This window comes from Salmo salar, chromosome 01 (genome assembly GCF_965601325.2).
Source record: "Salmo salar chromosome 01, fSalSal1, whole genome shotgun sequence".
NCBI classification, from domain to species: Eukaryota; Metazoa; Chordata; class Actinopteri; order Salmoniformes; family Salmonidae; genus Salmo; species Salmo salar.
The window spans coordinates 970,001-990,589 of record NC_138291.1 but is presented as its reverse complement, the minus strand read 5'-3'; the positions used below and the strand labels follow the sequence as shown (position 1 = coordinate 990,589).

Genomic DNA, 20,589 nt, shown 5'->3' with positions numbered 1-20,589 from the left:
GGATATGACTAAAGAGTTAATCAGGGTAAACTGGGATATGACTAAAGAGCCACAGACTTTACAAACGTAGAGAAGAGTTGTGTTCCACAGACTGACAACGTCTAGTAGATCCCTATTATACAGTATCAAAATATCTTTTATATATTCAATTCTTCAAAGTTGCCACCTTTTGCCTTGATGACAGCTTTCCACACTCTTGGCATTCTCTCAACCAGCTTCATGAGGTGGTCACCTCAAAATCTATTTTGATTTGTTTAAAACTTTTTTTGGTTACTACATGATTCCATATGTGTTATTTCATTAGTTTTGATGTCTTCAGTATTATTCTACAATGTAGACAATAGTAAAAATAAAGAAAAACCTTGGAATGACTAGGTGTGTCCAAACTGGTACTGTGTGTTTTATGAATGAATGCGCTTCGTCCGATGAAGTGCGTTGGAATATAATTACCTTTTACACATCTACATTTGGTAGGGGTGTGTTTGTTGTGGTGTGTGTGTGATGTTTGTTGTTGTGGTGTGTGTGTGGTGGGTAAGGGTGTGTGTTGAGTAGGGGTGTGTTAGATACTGTTTCAGACTGAGCTGTCGGCCGCAGAATTCTCATACTATGGCCAGACCTCATAAAAGACCAGATGGAGCCTTCATGGATAAACCCATAATAAAATAGATGTCCTCGTGACATCTGCAATCTGTACGTCACTTCCCCGGAAAAATGTAATGCAAGAATGAGATTAAAATCAGGAACAACAAGGAGATAGGAAGGAGTCGTTCTCAAATCTCCACGGAACTTGAAAACCAGTGCCGGTCGCATTCAAATCCGACCAGAAGTGGACTAGTGGTCCGGACCTGTTTCGAGCAGTAGCCATCTTTTTGGAGAATGGACGGATCGATACGTCGTCCGGCCTGCATCCTGAGCCTGACTAGCGGGCTGGTGGAGGTCGGTGGCCGGGCCTCGATGCTCCAAACACTGCTCATTTTCTCCGCTTTCGGGCTGCTCCTTGGACTGCCGACTATCACCGAGGCGAAAGAATGCGACAAACCGTGTATGAACGGGCAATGCAACACGTCTACGGGCCACTGTGTGTGCAGCCCCGGCTGGGTCGGGGACCAATGCCAACACTGCGGAGGAAGGTTCAGGTGAGAGTCGCTGCCTACGACTTCCATTACATATCAGTCATTGGACGAAGTCCTCTTCTGTATTGGGGGAGTTTTGTTAAGAGTCCCGACGCTCTGGTCTCAACATTAATATGGAGCGAGTTCACTGCCAAAATAAATTCTAATTTTCTTCATTTTGAATTTCTATTAGCTAGGACTTTGAATTAAACATTTTTGAATTTCTAATGTACAAATGTAATCATTGAATTCATAAGTTGAACTTGTTTCATGATTTGACACTGAATTGAATGAATATTATATTCAGTTTAAATATATATATATATATATATATATATATATATATATATATATATACTTCAATTTAATTGAATGTTCAAATGAAATGTATATATTAAGTTGCACTATGGTAGATGGTCTGAAATCAAGTTTACAAACTATAATTCAAAGTTTCATACAGTGCCTTGAGAAAGTATTCATACCCCTTGACTTATTCCACATTTTGTTACAGTTTGAATTCTAAATGGATTAAATATATTATTTCTATCACCCATCTACATATAATGAGAAAGTACATTTTTTTGTTGAAAATTTAGCAAATTTATGGAAAATTAAAGACATCTCATTTACATGATGTATTGTTGTCTCTACCTTCTTTCCCTTTGTGCTGTTGTCTGTGCCCAATAATGTTTGTACCCTGTTTTGTGCTACTGCCATGTTGTGTTGCTACCATGTTGTTGTCATGCTGTGTTTCTACCATGTTGTGTTGCTACCATGTTGTGTTTCTGTGGCATGTTGTGTTGCTACCATGTTGTTGTCATGTTGTGTTGCTACCATGTTGTGTTTCTACCATGTTGTTGTCATGTTGTGTTTCTACCATGTTGTTGTCATGTTGTGTTGCTACCATGTTGCTGTCATGTTGTGTTGCTACCATGTTGTGTTTCTACCATGTTGTGTTCCTACCATGTTGTTGTCATGTTGTGTTGCTGCCATGCTGTTGTCATGTTGTGCTGCTACCATGTTGTGTTGTCATGTGTTGCTACCATGCTGTGTTGTTGTCTTAGGTCTCTCTTTATGTAGTGTTGCCTTTCTTGTCGTGATGTGTGTTTTGCCCTATATTTTTAGTTTTAATCCCAGCCCCCGTCCACACAGGAGGCCTTTTACCTTTTGGTAGGTCGTCATTGTAAATAAGAATTGTTCTTAACTGACTTGCCTAGTTAAATAAATAAATCGTAAGTATTCACACCTCTGAATCAATACTTTTTAGAAGCACCTTGGGCAGCGATTACAGCTGTGAGTCTTTCTAGGTACGTTTCTAAGAGCTTTCCACACCTGGATTGTTCAACATTTGCCAATTTTTATTATTTTCAAAATTCTTCAAATTGGTTGTTGATCATTGCTAGACAACCATGTTCAGTTCCTCCATAGATTTTCAAGTAAATGTTTTAGATTTTATTTTTTCTACGGAGCTGTGAGGGGAACGGCACCTCCGTACCTTCAGGCTCTGATCAGTCCCTACACCCAAACAAGGGCACTGCGTTCATCCACCTCTGGCCTGCTCGCCCCCCTACCTCTGAGGAAGCACAGTTCCCGCTCAGCCCAGTGAAAACTGTTCGCTGCTCTGGCACCCCAATGGTGGAACAAGCTCCCTCACGACGCCAGGACAGCGGAGTCAATCACCACCTTCCGGAGACACCTGAAACCCCACCTCTTTAAGGAATACCTGGGATAGGATAAAGGAATCCTTCTAACCCCCCCCCCCCCAAAAAAAGAAAAGATATAGATGTACTATTGTAAAGTGGTTGTTCCACTGGATATCATAAGGTGAATGCACCAATTTGTAAGTCGCTCTGGATAAGAGCGTCTGCTAAATGACGTAAATGTATATTTTTATTGGACACATGAAGAATTACAAATTGAACAGATACATCCTTTTATCCCCCTATACTTATTGAAACACCCTTTAACAACAAAAGCAGCATACATTTACAATTTTTGTAACAAATGTACAATTGGAGATAATATATACACAAGTACAAATACACAAAAATAAATAAAAAATATCTCAACATACTATCTCTACCCTCCTGTATCCCGTTGGCCAACATTCTTACTCCTGATCAATAGAGGGCAACTATTCAAAACAGGAAATTAAAGGCTGCCATCTCAAGTAAAAGTCACCAGTTGAGCCTCGATGCAAGACTTTGAACTGAATTAAACCTAACCGAGCACATGATGTGGAGTTAACCCTAAGAAGGGACTCGTCCCGCCAGTCATCTGTAAAGCCTCGTCCAGCCAGTCGTCTGTAAAGCCTCGTCCCAGCCAGTCGTCTGTAAAGCCTCGTCCCTGCCAGTCATCTGTAAAGCCTCGTCCAGCCAGTCGTCTGTAAAGCCTCGTCCCCGCCAGTCATCTGTAAAGCCTCGTCCAGCCAGCCAGTCTGTAAAGCCTCGTCCCAGCCAGCCAGTCTGTAAAGCCTCGTCCCGCCAGTCATCTGTAAAGCCTCGTCCAGCCAGCCAGTCTGTAAAGCCTCGTCGCCGCCAGTCGTCTGTAAAGCCTCGTCCCGCCAGTCATCTGTAAAGCCTCGTCCAGCCAGCCAGTCTGTAAAGCCTCGTCCAGCCAGCCAGTCTGTAAAGCCTCGTCCCCGCCAGTCATCTGTAAAGCCTCGTCCCAGCCAGTCGTCTGTAAAGCCTCGTCCCAGCCAGTCGTCTGTAAAGCCTCATCCAGCCTGTCATCTGTAAATCCTCGTCCCAGCCAGTCGTCTGTAAAGCCTCGTCCAGCCTGTCATCTGTAAATCCTCGTCCCCGCCAGTCGTCTGTAACGCCTCGTCCCGCCAGTCGTCTGTAAAGCCTCGTCCAGCCTGTCATCTGTAAATCCTCGTCCCAGCCAGTCGTCTGTAAAGCCTCGTCCAGCCTGTCATCTGTAAATCCTCGTCCCAGCCAGTCGTCTGTAAAGCCTCGTCCAGCCTGTCATCTGTAAATCCTCGTCCCCGCCAGTCGTCTGTAACGCCTCGTCCCGCCAGTCGTCTGTAAAGCCTCGTCCCGCCAGTCATCTGTAAAGTCAAGTTCAGGTTCACTACCGCAGTCTGTCTTGATTTTGTTTATTGGAGAGGGTTCAGAGGACAGCATAATGTCATATAATCTAGAAATCAGACCTTGCTGACTCCACGGGAGGGACAAAATCTCCTCGAGCATCGTCTTGGGAGGCAGTTAATGAGAGTGAACAAAGTTACGGGCTTGAAAATAGCGGAAAAGATTATAATGAGCCAGATTAGATTTAGCAACGAGATCATTAAAGCCGACAAACTTCTCATCTAAAAATACATCTTTGAAACAAACCGAACCTCTCTCATGCCACAAAACAAAAGCCTGGTGGAGTTTGGAGGGTAAAAATAGGTGGTTGATACAGATAGGGCTTAGAAGAGAAGGGACCAGAAAGTGTAAAATGTTGACCAAATTATCTCCAGATCTTAAAAGTAGAGGGCATAATGGGGTTTCCAGGATACTTTGAAAGACACAAGGACAGTGGGGCACTGGCAAGGGCAGAAAGGGAGGATGATTGGCAGGAGTGCACATCTTATAAGCACCAGTTGGTCCCTGGAGCATTACACCAGACCATAATCCTTTGAATATTGGCTGCCCAATTGTAAAGCAGTACATTTGGAAGTGCCAATCCTCCATCTTGTCTCCTTCTTTGAAGTATTGCTCTACGTATCCTAGGTGATTTGCCTGCCCAGATAAAATGACTGATGAGCCTATCAAACTTGGTAAAAAAAATCAAAAGATTTTGGTAGAAAGATTAGAAGATGTTGAAAAAGGTATAGAAACCTAGGTAAAATGTTCATTTTAACAGATTGGATTGTGCCAGCTAATGAGAGAGGCAGACTATCCCAGCATTGTAATTCTACTTTAACTCGTATGACTAGGCTTGCAAAGTTCGACCATCTGCATACAGTGACACTTCTTTACCAGCTCGGTGGATTACAGTAAATGATGGAGATAATTTTAAGGCCAAGGAGAGCAGTTCTATCGCACTAGAAAAAAGGAGCGGGGACATAGGGCACCCTTGACGGGTCCCTCTGGAGAGGGGGAAGTATTTTGAACGTTGAGAGTTAGTGTGGACGCTAGCCGTAGGAGCAGAATAGAGCAGACGTATCCATGATATGAAATTGGACCCAAAACCCAAATCTTAAATAAATAATCCCACTCTACCCAGGCGAAAGCCTTCTCTGCATCAAGAGAAACAACAATTTCGGGGTCTGGAGAGACTATAATGTTCAAAAGCCGGCGTACATTGGAAAACAGTTGTCGCCCTTTGATAAAACCCGTTTGACCGTCAGATATGACATCCTGAAGGTTCCAACCGGCATGCTAGAACCTTAGCTAATAGTTTAACATCAGCGTTCAAAAGGGAAATGGACCGATATCCATTCCACCGGATCTTAAGTATAAGTGAGATGGAGGCTTGAGTTGGGGGGGAGACATGTGATAAGTCGGTGAACATATCTAATAATGTAATGGGGCGAGTTAATCTGAGAATTTGTTTATACAAATTGACTGGGAAGACATCAGGTCCTGGGGCCTTGTCATCAGGGCCTGGGGCCTTGCCACTTTGCATTAACTTTAGACCCTTTGTTATCTCATCTTGATGCAGAGGGTTGTCCAGAACTTTACTCATGTCCATATCAATGGATGGGATATCCACGTTATCTCAAAAGTTGTCCATAGCCGTATTATCTGATGGGGGTTCAGCTTTGTAGAGGTTAGTTGAATTAATATTAGAGGGATCACTTGTAAGATTACGGGAAGAGTCCTGAGAGATAAGATGAGATGCTGACTGGCATTTAAGTTTGTGTGCCAATAGGCAGCTGGTCTTGTCACCATATTTGAAGTACGTCCCCCTTGTTCATTGCAACAGAAACTCTGCTTTATCAGTGGAAAGCAGATTAAATTGAGTTTCAACCTCTCTGCGTATAATTCATGGGATGGTGAAGTTGAATATTGGCAGTCTATTGCCAGGATTGAGTCCACCAGTTCATTTTTACATTTTAGTCATTTAGCAGACACTCTTATCCAGAGTGACTTACAGTTGTGAATGCATACATTTTTTTCCCCCTTTTTTTCTTTTTTTTCTCCGTACTGGTCCCCCGCGGGAATTGAACCCACAACCCTGGCGTTGCAAACACCATGCTCTACCAACTGAGCCACACGGGACCTGTTCCTTACGTCTCAGTTTTCTTTGCCAGGATTGAGTCCACCAGTTCCTGATGTTTCAGTTTGCTTTGACATAATGAGCATTGTAAGAAATGATCTTTCCCCGTCATACAGCTTTGAAAGTCTCCCAAAGAAGAGAGGGGGAGGTGTCATAATTTTTATTCATTTGAATGAATACATCTATGTTGGTCGAAATAAAGGCACAAAATTCTTTGTTCGACAACAGGACGATGGATTGGTATGTTACAGGAGGGCAGGCACGTGTTTGAGGCAGAATGGCCTTGTTTTCTATGAAAACATACATAAAATGAGTTGCAAAATGAATAGGAAATATAGTCAAGATGTTGACAAGGTTATAAAAAATGATTTTTAATTGATTAATAATTGTGTCCTTCAACTTTGATTTCATCAATGAATCCTCCATTTGCAGAAATTACAGCCTTATAGCCCTTTGGCATTCTAGTTGTCAATTTGTTGAGGTAATCTGAAGAGATTTCACCCCATGCTTCCTGAAGCACCTCCCACAAGTTGGATTGGCTTGATGGGCACTTCTTTACGTACAATACAGTCAAGCTGCTCCCACAACAGTTCAGTATTTCATTTTTTTTAATTTAACTAGGCAAGTCAGTAAAGAACAAATTCGTGTTTATAATGACCACCTAGGAACAGTGGGTTAACTACCTTGTTCAGGGGCAGAACGACAGATTTTTACCTTGTCAGCTAGGGGATTCGATCCACCAACCTTTTGGTTACTAGTCCAACGCTCTAACCACTAGGCTACCTGCCTCCCCAATAGGGTTGAGATCCGGTGACTGTGCTGGCCACTCCATTATAGACAGAATACCAGCTCACTGCTTCTTCCCTAAATAGTTCTTGCATAGTTTGGAGCTGTGCTTTGGGTCATTGTCCTGTTGTAGGAGGAAATTGGCTCCAGTTAAGCGCCGTCCACAGGGTATGGCATGGCGTTGTAGAATGGAGTGATAGCCTTCCTTCTTCAAGATCCCTTTTACCCTGTACAAATCTCCCACTTTACCACCACCAAAGCAGCCCCAGACCATCACATTGCCTCTACCATGATGACAGATGGCGTCAAGCACTCCTCCAGCATCTTTTCATTTTTTCTGCGTCTCACAAATGCTCTTCTTTGTGATCCGAACACCACAAACTTATATTTGTCTGTCCATAACTTTTTTCCAATCTTCCTCTGTCCGGTGTCTGTGTTCTTTTGCCCATCTTAATATTTTATTTTTATTGGCCAGTCTGAGATATGGCTTTTTTCTTTGCAACTCTGCCTAGAAGGCCAGCATCCCGGAGTCGCCTCTTCACTGTTGACGTTGAGACTGGTGTTTTGTCGGTACTATTTAATGAAGCTGCCAGATAGGGACTTGTGAGGCGTCTGTTTCTCAAACTAGACACACTAATGCACTTGTCCTCTTGCTCAGTTGTGCACCGGGGCCTCCCACTCCTCTTTCTACTCTGGTTAGAGCCAGTTTGCGCTGTTCTGTGAAGGGAGTAGTACACAGCGTTGTACGAGATCTTCAGTTTCTTGGCAATTTCTCGCATGGAATAGCCTTCATTTCTCAGAACAAGAATAGACTGACGAGTTTCAGAAGAAAGTTCTTTGTTTCTGGCCATTTTGATCCTGTAATCGAATCCACAAATGCTGATGCTCCAGATACTCAACTAGTCTAAAGAAGGCCAGTTTTATTGCTTCTTTAATCAGAACAACAGTTTTCAGCTGTGCTAACATAATTGCAAAAGGGTTTTCTAATGATCAATTATCCTTTTAAAATTATAAACTTGGATTAGCTAACACAATGTGCCATTGGAACACAGGAGTGATGGTTGCTGATAAAGGGCCTCTGTACGCCTATGTAGATATTCCATTAAAAATCAGCCGTTTCCAGCTACAATAGTCATTTACAACATTAACAATGTCTACACTGTATTTCTGATCAGTTTGATGTTATTTAAAGGGACAATTTTTTTAATGTTCTTTCAAAAACAAGGACATTTCTCAGTGACCCCAAACTTTTGAACGGTCGTGTAAATATTAGGATGGAGGCTCCATAGCTGTATGGATCTGTAACTGCTACAGTGTAGTTTAGTTGGATGGAGGCTCCATAGCTGTATGGATCTGTAACTGCTACAGTGTAGTTTAGTTGGATGGAGGCTCCATAGCTGTATGGATCTGTAACTGCTACAGTGTAGTTCAGTAGGATGGAGGCTCCATAGCTGTATGGATCTGTAACTGCTACAGTGTAGTTTAGTTGGATGGAGGCTCCATAGCTGTATGGATCTGTAACTGCTACAGTGTAGTTTAGTATGATGGAGGCTGTATGGATCTGTAACTACTACAGTGTAGTTCAGTAGGATGGTGGCTGTATGGATCTGTAACTGCTACAGTGTAGTTTAGTAGGATGGAGGCTGTATGGATCTGTAACTGCTACAGTGTAGTTTAGTAGGATGGAGGCTGTATGGATCTGTAACTGCTACAGTGTAGTTTAGTAGGATGGAGGCTGTATGGATCCCCAATGGTTGAGAGCCGTCTCCATTGTCCTTTCTGTTTCCCGGAAGGCAGAATGCCTCCTAGTTGAGAGCCGTCTCCATCAACAGAATACATGTTTTGGAATATTTGTATTCTTCTTTTTAGTCAGTCAATTAGGTTAATATTGTGGAGTAACTATCTTCAGTTTTCTCCTATCACAGCCATTAAACTCTGTAACTGTTTTAAAGTCACCATCGGCCTCATAATGAAATCCCTGAGGGGTTTCTTTCCTCTCCGGTAACTAAGTTAGGAAGGACGTCTGTTTCTTTGTAATGACTGTGTGTATTGATACACCAAAATGTAATTAATAACTTCACCATACTCAAAGGATATTCAATGTCTGCTTTTTTTTTGTAAGGCATTGGAAAACCTCCCTGCTGGACTGAGGGACCTTACAGAATTGTATGTGTGGAGTACAGAAATGAGGTAGTCGTTCATAATCATGTTAAACAAACTGTGAGCTTTCTAATGTCAAAATAAGTTTCTTACTCACCAAATATGGAATTTTAAGCAACTACCTTCATTTACTACTCCTCTTATGACTGGTATGTCGAAAAAAATGTCTATCCAGCACCTCCAAATGTTATTTGGCACATGCTTGGTAAACAACAGGTGTAGACTAACAGTGAAATGTTGACTTACCGGCCTTTCCCAACAATGCAGAGAGAGAGAGAGAGAGAAATTATAGCACAAGGAATTATACACAATGAGTAGCCCAACGATAACATTCACTCATTACTGACACGAACAGGTCAGAAGTCTACCACACCTCAATAGACTGGAGGTTCCCTTATTTGGAAGAACATATCGACAATAACAGGAGTAATTAAAGGTAGTTGCTCAGCTAGAACTGGTTGAAGAACAGCTCAGCATAAATCCCTCTCTGTCCCTGTATATCCCTGTTCATTGATCAGCCATCTGGCTTGTGACTGGAGAGGACAGTCAAACTAAAACATTATGGCAGTTTGTGTGAGCTGTCATTAAATGACAACATCTACATTTTAACTCTTCAACCATCCTCTGTCTATAGTAAGGTTGCAAAGGGTCGGAAACTTTCTGGGTAAATTTAGGGAATTTTGCTTAAATTCAGCAAAAAGTTAGCTTATAACAGTGAACCTTTTTTTGTGGGATACACATAAGGCAATTCTAGGTCTTGTGGCATATTTTGGTTAAACTATCCCCAATTCAATGGAACTGCAACCCTCTTCTTCCATCACATGTACAGCTGATTCTCAAGATCTTGCACACTAATGAGATGCTATTGAGCCCACACTACTACACTGTCTGAGCCAAGGACTACATGCTTTCTGGTAAGTTTTGATTACAATACTGGGTGGGGTGAATATATTTTATTTGACATACATTTTTTGTTAACTAGTAAATATAGCCTACAGCAAAGTGTGTTTAAATCATTTCTAACTTGTTAACAATTTCTGCTAGTTAGTTTTTGCTACCATGTGGGTTTTAGCTTGCTTGAGCCTGCTATCTGAGGAGTGTTAATTCACCTGTTTCCATACATGTTTCATTTTAAAACATTTATCTTACAAAGGAGTTGTTTAATCTAACTGCTTAACTATTTATCTGTACATGGAATTGTATTTTTTTATATTTTTTACTCATCTTTTTCTAATCTTTACAGGAAAATGCCACGGGCACTATCTGATGTGTGGAGACATTTCACTGCAGCTAATGTAGAAGGAAAAGCTGTGTACATTTGCAAATACTGTGCCAAATCATATGTGAAGAATGCAACAAAGATGCAGAATCATCTGGCCAAGTGCATAAAGTTCCCTCAGCGCTCACAACAAGCAACCTCTGACTAAAGTCCCTCTACTTCTATTTGAGGTGAAAATGATGAATCAGACACCTTATCGATACCAACAGCTCACGGTCCTCCTGGAATCAGAAGTTTTTTGACTCAATGGAGGAACGTAGTCAGAGAAATGCTGATGAATGTCTTGCTCGAGCTGTGTATGCAACTGGTTCACCTCTGATGTTCACAGGCAATGTGTATTGGAAGAGATTTCTGAATGTTCTTCGCCCAGCATACACCCCTCCAACCAGACATGCTTTATCTACTAATTTGCTGGATGCAGAGTTCAACAGAGTTCAAGTGAAGGTCAAGCAAATCATAGAGAAAGCAGACTGTATTGCAATCATCTCTGATGGGTGGTCGAATGTTCGTGGGCAAGGAATAATTAACTACATCATCTCCACCCCTCAACCAGTATTCTACAAGAGCACAGACACAAGGGACAACAGACACACCGGTCTCTACATTGCAGATGAGCTGAAGGCAGTCATCAATGACCTTGGACCACAGAAGGTATTTGCACTGGTGACAGACAATGCTGCGAACATGAAGGCTGCTTGGTCTAAAGTGGAGGAGTCCTACCCTCACATCACACCCATTGGCTGTGCTGCTCATGCATTGAATCTGCTCCTCAAGGACATCATGGCACTGAAAACAATGGATACACTCTACAAGAGAGCCAAGGAAATGGTTAGGTATGTGAAGGGTCATCAAGTTATAGCAGCAATCTACCTCACCAAGCAAAGTGAGAAGAATAAGAGCACCACATTGAAGCTGCCCAGCAACACCTGTTGGGGTGGTGTTGTCATCATGTTTGACAGTCTCCTGGAGGGGAAGGAGTCTCTCCAAGAAATGGCCATATCACAGTCTGCCGATATGGACAGCCCCATCAAGAGGATCCTCCTGGATGATGTATTTTGGGAGAGAGTGGTAAGCAGCCTGAAACTCCTGAAACCTATAGCAGTAGCCATTGCACGGATTGAGGGAGACAATGCCATCCTGTCTGATGTTCAGACTCTGCTTGCAGATGTAAGAGAAGAAATCCGTACTGCCCTGCCCACTTCACTGTTGCTCCAAGCAGAGGAAACTGCAGTTCTGAAATACATCAAAAAGCGTGAAGACTTCTGCCTGAAGCCCATACACGCCGCAGCGTACATGTTGGACCCCAAGTATGCTGGCAAGAGCATCCTGTCTGGTGCAGAGATCAACAAGGCCTATGGTGTCATCACTACCGTGTCTCGCCACCTTGGCCTGGATGAGGGCAAGGTTCTTGGCAGTCTGGCGAAGTACACTTCCAAGCAAGGGCTTTGGGATGGAGATGCAATATGGCAGTCGTGCCAACATATCTCATCAGCCACCTGGTGGAAGGGACTTTGTGGATCTGAGGCTCTTTCCCCTGTTGCCTCCATCATCCTCCAAATCCCACCAACATCAGCCGCCTCAGAGCGCAACTGGTCCTTGTTTGGGAACACACACACCAAAGCACGCAACAGGCTGACCAATACAAGGGTTGAAACATTGGTGGCCATCCGGGCAAATTTGAGGCATTTTGAGCCTGACAACGAGCCATCCTCAACAAGGTTGGAAAGTGACAGTGAAGATGAGGCCTCAGAGTCTGATGTTCAAGAGGTGGACATTGAGGAGGTCCAGGGAGAAGACATGGAAGCCTGAGAGGAAGACAACCAAAGCTTTAGTTTCTAGACTATCATTTTACAGATGTATGTTGAAAACGTTTTTGGGAGATGCGATGGATCATTGGGGATCATTCAATATTCCCTTTCAGTTGTTGTTCAGTGAAATCATCCCATGTGAAGAGTCAACTCATTTAATTAAAGTTCAATTCGTAACTAAATTGTTTTTTTATTTCTATTGGAAGGATTTAATAATTTGCAATTATTTCTACTTATGATAAGGTAAAAGGTTTATGTTTCTGTCTCCATATGATATGGTAAATATATCCAATGCAAAAAAACATCTACATTTAAATGGTATTAATATTAATTTGCATATATTTCCGTTAATTCCCATATATTCCCGTTAATTCCCACGGAAAGTTTCCACCTCTGAATATTCCCCAAAATGGCTGATCTTGGGCCTGGATGAATGGCTGATCTTGGGACTGGATGAATGGCTGATCTTGGGACTGGATGAATGGCTGATCTTGGGACTGGATGAATGGCTGATCTTGTGACTGGATGAATGGCTGATCTTGGGACTGGCTGGGACTGGATGAATGGCTGATCTTGGGACTGGATGAATGGCTGATCTTGGGACTGGATGAATGGCTGATCTTGGGACTGGATGAATGGCTGATCTTGGGACTGGATGAATGGCTGATCTTGGGACTGGATGAATGGCTGTTCTTGGGACTGGATGAATGGCTGATCTTGGGACTGGATGAATGGCTGATCTTGTGAATGGATGAATGGCTGATCTTGGGACTGGATGAATGGCTGATCTTGGGACTGGATGAATGGCTGATCTTGGGACTGGATGAATGGCTGATCTTGTGAATGGATGAATGGCTAATCTTGGGACTGGATGAATGGCTGATCTTGTGACTGGATGAATGGCAGTGTTATCAGGTGTGACTGGATGAATGGCTGATCTTGCGACTGGATGAATGGCTGATCTTGCGACTGGATGAATGGCTGATCTTGTGACTGGATGAATGGCTGATCTTGTGAATGGATGAATGGCTGATCTTGTGACTGGATGAATGGCTGATCTTGTGAATGGCAGTGTTATCAGGTGTGACTGGATGAATGGATGATCTTGTGACTGGATGAATGGCTGATCTTGTGAATAGCAGTGTTATCAGGTGTGACTGGATGAATGGCTGATCTTGTGACTGGATGAATGGCTGATCTTGTGACTGGATGAATGGCTGATCTTGTGACTGGATGAATGGCTGATCTTGGGACTGGATGAATGGCTGATCTTGTGAATGGCAGTGTTATCAGGTGTGACTGTAATAGGTGTACAGTAAGGTGAGGCGATGGCCTTTCATCTCTAACCTCTGTTCTCTCTCTCCTATTGGTTGACTGATCTGTCCTCTCCTATAGGCTAACCTCTGACCCTTTCTCGCTCTCCTATTGGCCTACTGTTCTGACCTTTGACCTCTCTTCTCTCCTATAGGCTGACGGGTCCCTCAGGGTTCCTGACAGACGGACCAGGGAACTACAAGTACAAGACCAAATGCACCTGGCTCATTGAGGGAACGTCCGTATAACTATAGACTAATTGCACAACAACAACATGCCTCCAGCCTGCACAATGTCACTGAAAGATAGGCCCAATCTACAGTCAGTGCCAGTTTATTAGGTACACCACCCTGTTCACCCAAATGGTTCGCTCCTAGAGACGGTGAGTCACGTGGCCGTGGCTTGCTATATGAAGCAGGCAGACAGGCATTCAGGCATTCAGTTACTGTTCGATTGAACGTTAGAATGAGCAAAACAAGTGGCCTAAGCGACTTTGAGTGTGGTATGATAGTTGGTGCCAGGCGTGCCGGTTCCACTATCTCAGAAATGGCCTCCTGGGATTTTCACTCACGACACTGTCTAGGGTTTACAGAGAATGGTGTGACAAACAAAAAACATCCAGTCAGCGTTAGTCCTGTGGGCGGAAACAGCTTGTTGATGAGAGAAGTCGAAGGAGAATGGCAAGAATCGTGCAAGATAACGACCGGGCCACAACCAGGCCACGACCAGGCCACGACCGGGCCACGACCAGACCACAACCGGGCCACGACCGGGCCACAACCAGGCCACAACCAGGCCACAACCAGGCCGAATAACGGTGCAGTACAACAGTGGTGTGGAGAACGGCATCTTGGAACACAACTCTTCGGTCCTTGTCACGGATTGGCTATTGCAGCAGACGACCAAACCGGGTTCCGCTCCTATCAGCTAGAACAAGCTGCTCCATTGGGCCAACACTGGACAACTGAGGAGTGGCAAAACATCACCTGGTCCCACGAATCCTGGTACCTGTTGCGGCATGCTGATGGCAGAGTCAGGATATGGACCCATCCTGCCTGGTGTCCACGGTACAGGCTGGTGGTGTAATGCTGTGGAGAATATCTTTCTGGCACATGTTAGGTCCCTTGATACCAATTGAGCAACGTTTCCATCCCTGAACCGGGTCGGGCTGTTCTGGAGGCAAAGGGGGTGGCCGACCCGGTACTGTTCTGGAGGCAAAGGGTGTGGCCGACCCGGTACTGTTCTGGAGGCAAAGGGTGTGGCCGACCCGGTACTGTTCTGGAGGCAAAGGGGGTGGCCGACCCGGTACTGTTCTGGAGGCAAAGGGGGTGGCCGACCCAGTACTGTTCTGGAGGCAAAGGGGGTGGCCGACCCGGTACTGTTCTGGAGGCAAAGGGGGTGGCCGACCCGGTACTGTTCTGGAGGCAAAGGGGGTGGCCGACCCGGTACTGTTCTGGAGGCAAAGGGGGTGGCCGACCCGGTACTGTTCTGGAGGCAAAGGGGGTGGCCGACCCGATACTGTTCTGGAGGCAAAGGGGGTGGCCGACCCAGTACTAGATGAGTGTACCTAATAAACTGGCCACTGAGTGTGTATTGCCAAGCTTCTCTTAAAGATCAACCAATAATATGTTGCTGTTTATGAATTGAAAGTTATACCAGTGATAAGCTAAGCTTCATAATATGCAGTGATGTTTGTTTTAAATGGTTTTGCTGTTACATTCTCTATGCAAATAGAGATTCTTCATTAAATGAAGCGTGTTAACAGGTTATCGGGCACCAGGTTATCAGCACTTAGCTTCATCCCACTAGTTCATCTTCTGAATCCAAATCACCAGAATGTTGAGAAAAACAAAGTGATGAACTGGACTTCTATAATAATAACTGAATCATCCATGTTGACATCATTCTGCTGTGGGACTCTTAGAAGAGCAGCTAGCTAATGAAGTGAGGACAATCCACTGCTTGTGTCCCGAATGGCTTCCTATTTAGTGAACTACTTTTGACCAGGACCCATAGGGCTCTAATAGGGCTCTGACCAGGACCCATAGGGCTCTAATAGGGCTCTGACCAGGACCCATAGGGCTCTAATAGGGCTCTGACCAGGACCCATAGGGCTCTAATAGGGCACTTTGACCAGGACCCATAGGGCTCTAATAGGGCTCTGACCAGGACCCATAGGGCTCTAAAAGGGCACTTTGACCAGGACCCATAGGGCTCTAATAGGGCTCTGACCAGGACCCATAGGGCTCTAATAGGGCACTTTGACCAGGACCCATAGGGCTCTAATAGGGCTCTGACCAGGACCCATAGGGCTCTAAAAGGGCACTTTGACCAGGACCCATAGGGCTCTAATAGGGCTCTTTGACCAGGACCCATAGGGCTCTAGTCTAAAGTAGTACACTATATAGAGAATAGGGGTCCATTTGGGAGACAGCCAGTCTTCCAGTACAACCCCACTGACCTCCAGCACTGGGAATCTGGTGCTGAGACAGAAGGACATGATTTGTTGTTACGAGCATTGCCAAGTGTTCCATGAGTGTTTACAGTGATAACATTTTGAACACTTGTGGTTTTTTATTTTTTTATTTTATTTTATTTAACCTTTATTTAACTAGGCAAGTCAGTTAAGAACAAGTTCTTATTTTCAATGACGGCCTAGGAACAGTGGGTTAACGGCCTTGTTCAGGGGCAGTACGACAGAGTTGTACCTTGTCAGCTCGGGGATTTGATCTTGCAACCTTTGGGATACTAATCCAACGCTCTAACCACTAGGCTACGCTGCCACCACTCCGCTGAAAACAGTTGAGCATTTCGTGCTTATGGCAATGATTTATCTCTTCAAATTGAACCACATGCAGCTGTGCATTCTATGCCCCAAAACATCCTTTTTAGAGGTCGACCGATTATGAATTTTCAACGCCGATGCCGATTATTGGAGGACCCAAAAAAAAGCCTCTACCGATTAATCGGCCGATTTTTGTAATAATGACGATTACAACAATACTGAATGAACACTTATTTTAACTTAATATAAAACATCAATAAAAATCAATTTAGCCTCAGAAATAATGAAACATGTTCAATTTGGTTTAAATAATGCAAAAACAAAGTGTTGGAGAAGAAAGTAAAAGTGCAATATGTGCCATGTAAGAAAGCTAACGTTTAAGTTCCTTGCTCAGAACATGAGAACATATGAAAGCTGGTGGTTCCTTTTAACATGAGTCTTCAATATTCCCAGGTATGAAGTTTTAGGTTGTAGTTATTATAGGAATTATAGGACTATTTCTCTCTATACGATTTGTATTTCATATACCTTTGACTATTGGATGTTCTTATAGGCACTTTAGTATTGCCAGCCTAATCTCGGGAGTTGACAGGCTTGAAGTCATGAACAGCGCAATGCATTGCGAAGGGCTGTTTTGAATGAATGCTTACGAGCCTGCTGCTGCCTAACATCGCTCAGTCAGACTGCTCTATCAAATCATAGACTTAATTATAATACAATAACACACAGAAATACGAGCCTTAGGTCATTAATATGGTCGAATCCGGAAACTATCATCTCGAAAACAAAACGTTTTTCCTGTCAGTGAAATACGGAACCGTTCCGTATTTTATCTAACGGGTGGCATCCATAAGTCTAAATATTCCTGTTACATTGCACAACCTTCAATGTTATGTCATAATTACGTAAAATTCTGGCAAATTAGTTCGCAGCGAGCCAGGCGGCCCAAACTGTTGCATATACCCTGACTGTGTGCAATGAACGCAAAATGACACAATTTCACCTGGTAAATATTGCCTGCTAACCTGGATTTCTTTTAGCTAAATATGCAGGTTTAAAAATATATACTTCTGTGTATTGATTTTAAGAAAGGCATTGATGTTTATGGTTAGGTACAGTCGTGCAACGATTGTGCTTTTTTTGCAAATGCGCTTTTGTTAAATCATCCCCCGTTTGGCGAAGTTGGCTGTCTTTGTTAGGAAGAAATAGTCTTCACAGTTCGCAACGAGCCAGGCGGCCCAAACTGCTGCATATACCCTGACTCTGTTTGCAAGAGAAGTGACACATTTTCCCTAGTTAAATGAAATTCATGTTAGCAGGCAATATTAACTAAATATGCAGGTTTAAAAATATATACTTGTGTATTGATTTTAAGAAAGGCATTGATGTTTATGGTTGGAGCAACGTGTACCTAAGCGATTATATGCAAAGCAGGACAGGCTAGATAAACTAGTAATATCATCAACCATGTGTAGTTAACTAGTGATTATGATTGATTGATTGTTTTTATAAGATAAGTTTAATGCCAGCTGGCAACTTACCTTGGCTTCTTACTGCATTCGCGTAACAGGCAGGCTCCTCGTGGAGTGCAATGTAAAGCAGGTGGTTAGAGCATTGGACTAGTTAACCGTAAGGTTGCAAGATTGAATCCCTGAGCTGACAAGGTAAAAATCTGTTGTTCTACCCCTGAACAAGGCAGTTAACCCACCGTTCCTAGGCCGTCATTGAAAATAATAATGTGTTTCTCCAACCAAAGGCCTAACTGTATTCTGTCTCTGTCCTGCAGGCCCAACAGCATCCTCAGACTGAGGTTGGACCACTTTGCTACAGAGTGTAGCTGGGACCACCTGTATGTGTACGATGGTGACTCTATCTACACTCCTCTACTGGCTGCCTTCAGGTGGGTACAGGGAGGCTGGTGGTCCACCTGTATGTGTAGGTCTGGTTGTGGTGATTTGTAGGTAGTGGCGGTGGTGGTTGTGGTGGTGATTGTAGGTGGTGGTGGTGGGGGTGGTGGTGGTGGTGGCGATGGTGGTGATTGTAGGTGGTGGTGGTGGGGGTGGTGGTGGTGGTTTGTATTGGGTTGGTAGCAGTGGTACCTTGTATTGGGTTGATAGCAGTGATACCTTGTATTGGGTTGATAGCAGTGGTACCTTGTATTGGGTTGATAGCAGTGATACCTTGTATTGGGTTGGTAGCAGTGATACCTTGTATTGGGTTGATAGCAGTGGTACCTTGTATTGGGTTGATAGCAGTGGTACCTTGTATTGGGTTGGTAGCAGTGATACCTTGTATTGGGTTGATAGCAGTGATACCTTGTATTGGGTTAATAGCAGTGGTACCTTGTATTGGGTTGATAGCAGTGATACCTTGTATTGGGTTGATAGCAGTGGTACCTTGTATTGGGTTGGTAGCAGTGGTACCTTGTATTGGGTTGGTAGCAGTGGTATGACAGTGTGATGTGCACTATGAGAGATGTGGAGGGAGAGTTCTCTGTAATGACCTGTTACTCTGAGGTCAACCAGGAGATCCAAGAGGCCTGTTGTTGTCATGATCATAGACATCTGCTCCTCACTGCTGTTCTCAAACTGCATTACTTCAACTGAGGAATGTCTTTCATTGATCCGTTAATGAACCTGCATAATGTTGTTAATGATTTACCTGATGATTTATGTTGTTACAAGAGATGTTGATGTACCTGGTTAACAATAAATTATTGATTTACCTGGGTAACGATAAGTTATTGATTTACCTGGGTAACGATGAATTATTGATTTACCTGGGTAACGATGAATTATTGATTTACCTGGGTAACGATGAATTATTGATTTACCTGGTTAACGATAAGTTATTGATTTACCTGGGTAACGGTGAATTATTGATTTACCTGGTTAACGATAAGTTATTGATTTACCTGGGTAACGATGAATTATTGATTTACCTGGGTAACGATGAATTATTGATTTACCTGGGTAACGATGAATTATTGATTTACCTGGTTAACGATAAGTTATTGATTTACCTGGGTAACGGTGAATTATTGATTTACCTGGGTAACGGTGAATTATTGATTTACCTGGGTAACGATAAATTATTGATTTACCTGGGTAACGATAAATTATTGATTTACCTGGGTAACGATGAATTATTGATTTACCTGGGTAACGATGAATTATTGATTTACCTGGTTAACGGTGAATTATTGATTTACCTGGGTAACGATGAATTATTCAGGGTGTTGATGGGTGTTGTCCGTCCTTGTTGCAGTGGGTTGATAGTTCCTGAGCGCTACGGCAACGAGACGGTTCCGGAGGTGGTTTCACAGTCTGGTTACGCTCTCCTCCACTTCTTCAGCGACGCTGCTTATAACCTGACCGGCTTCAACATCTCATATAGGTAACCTTTAACCCCTGACCTTATAACCTGACTGTGTTCAGCGTCTCCTACAGGTGAGTCTGACCTTGCAGGGCCTCTTCTTAGTAACAGGTGAGTCTGGACAGTAGCTGCAGTAGCTCTTTACCAAAAGAGGAAAAGTGCCACTTTGTTTTGTAAACTGGATCGCTAAATATAAAAGGGAGTAGCAGGAAGAGATAATGCACTTAGTTAACCAGGCTAACAGGAAGAGATAATGCACTTAGTTAACCAGGCTAACAGGAAGAGATAATGCACTTAGTTAACCAGGCTAACAGGAAGAGATAATGCACTTAGTTAACCAGGCTAACAGGAAGAGATAATGCACTTAGTTAACCAGGCTAACGGGAAGAGATAAGGCAGTTAGTTAACCAGGCTAACAGGAAGAGATAATGCACTTAGTTAACCAGGCTAACAGGAAGAGATAATGCACTTAGTTAACCAGGCTAACAGGAAGAGATAATGCACTTAGTTAACCAGGCTAACAGGAAGAGATAATGCAGTTAGTTAACCAGGCTAACAGGAAGAGATAATGCACTTAGTTAACCAGGCTAACGGGGAGAGATAATGCACTTAGTTAACCAGGCTAACAGGAAGAGATAATGCACTTAGTTAACCAGGCTAACAGGAAGAGATAATGCACTTAGTTATATTGGCTAACAGGAAGACATAATGCAGTTAGTTAACCAGGATAACAGGAAGAGATAAAGCACTTAGTTAACCGGG

General features: G+C 43.4%; 1 pseudogene across 1 annotated transcript in view; it reads left to right on the top strand.

Annotated features, from left to right (window-relative positions):
* Positions 1-383: 383 nt before the first annotated feature.
* Positions 384-20,589, top strand: part of LOC106578259 (attractin-like) — a 115,307-nt pseudogene continuing 95,101 nt past the window's right edge. The window contains exons 1-4 of the transcript XR_014379040.1: positions 384-1,136; positions 13,822-13,905; positions 18,239-18,352; positions 19,720-19,848. The product of XR_014379040.1 is annotated as an attractin-like (transcript). The remainder of the gene's footprint in view (positions 1,137-13,821; positions 13,906-18,238; positions 18,353-19,719; positions 19,849-20,589) is intronic.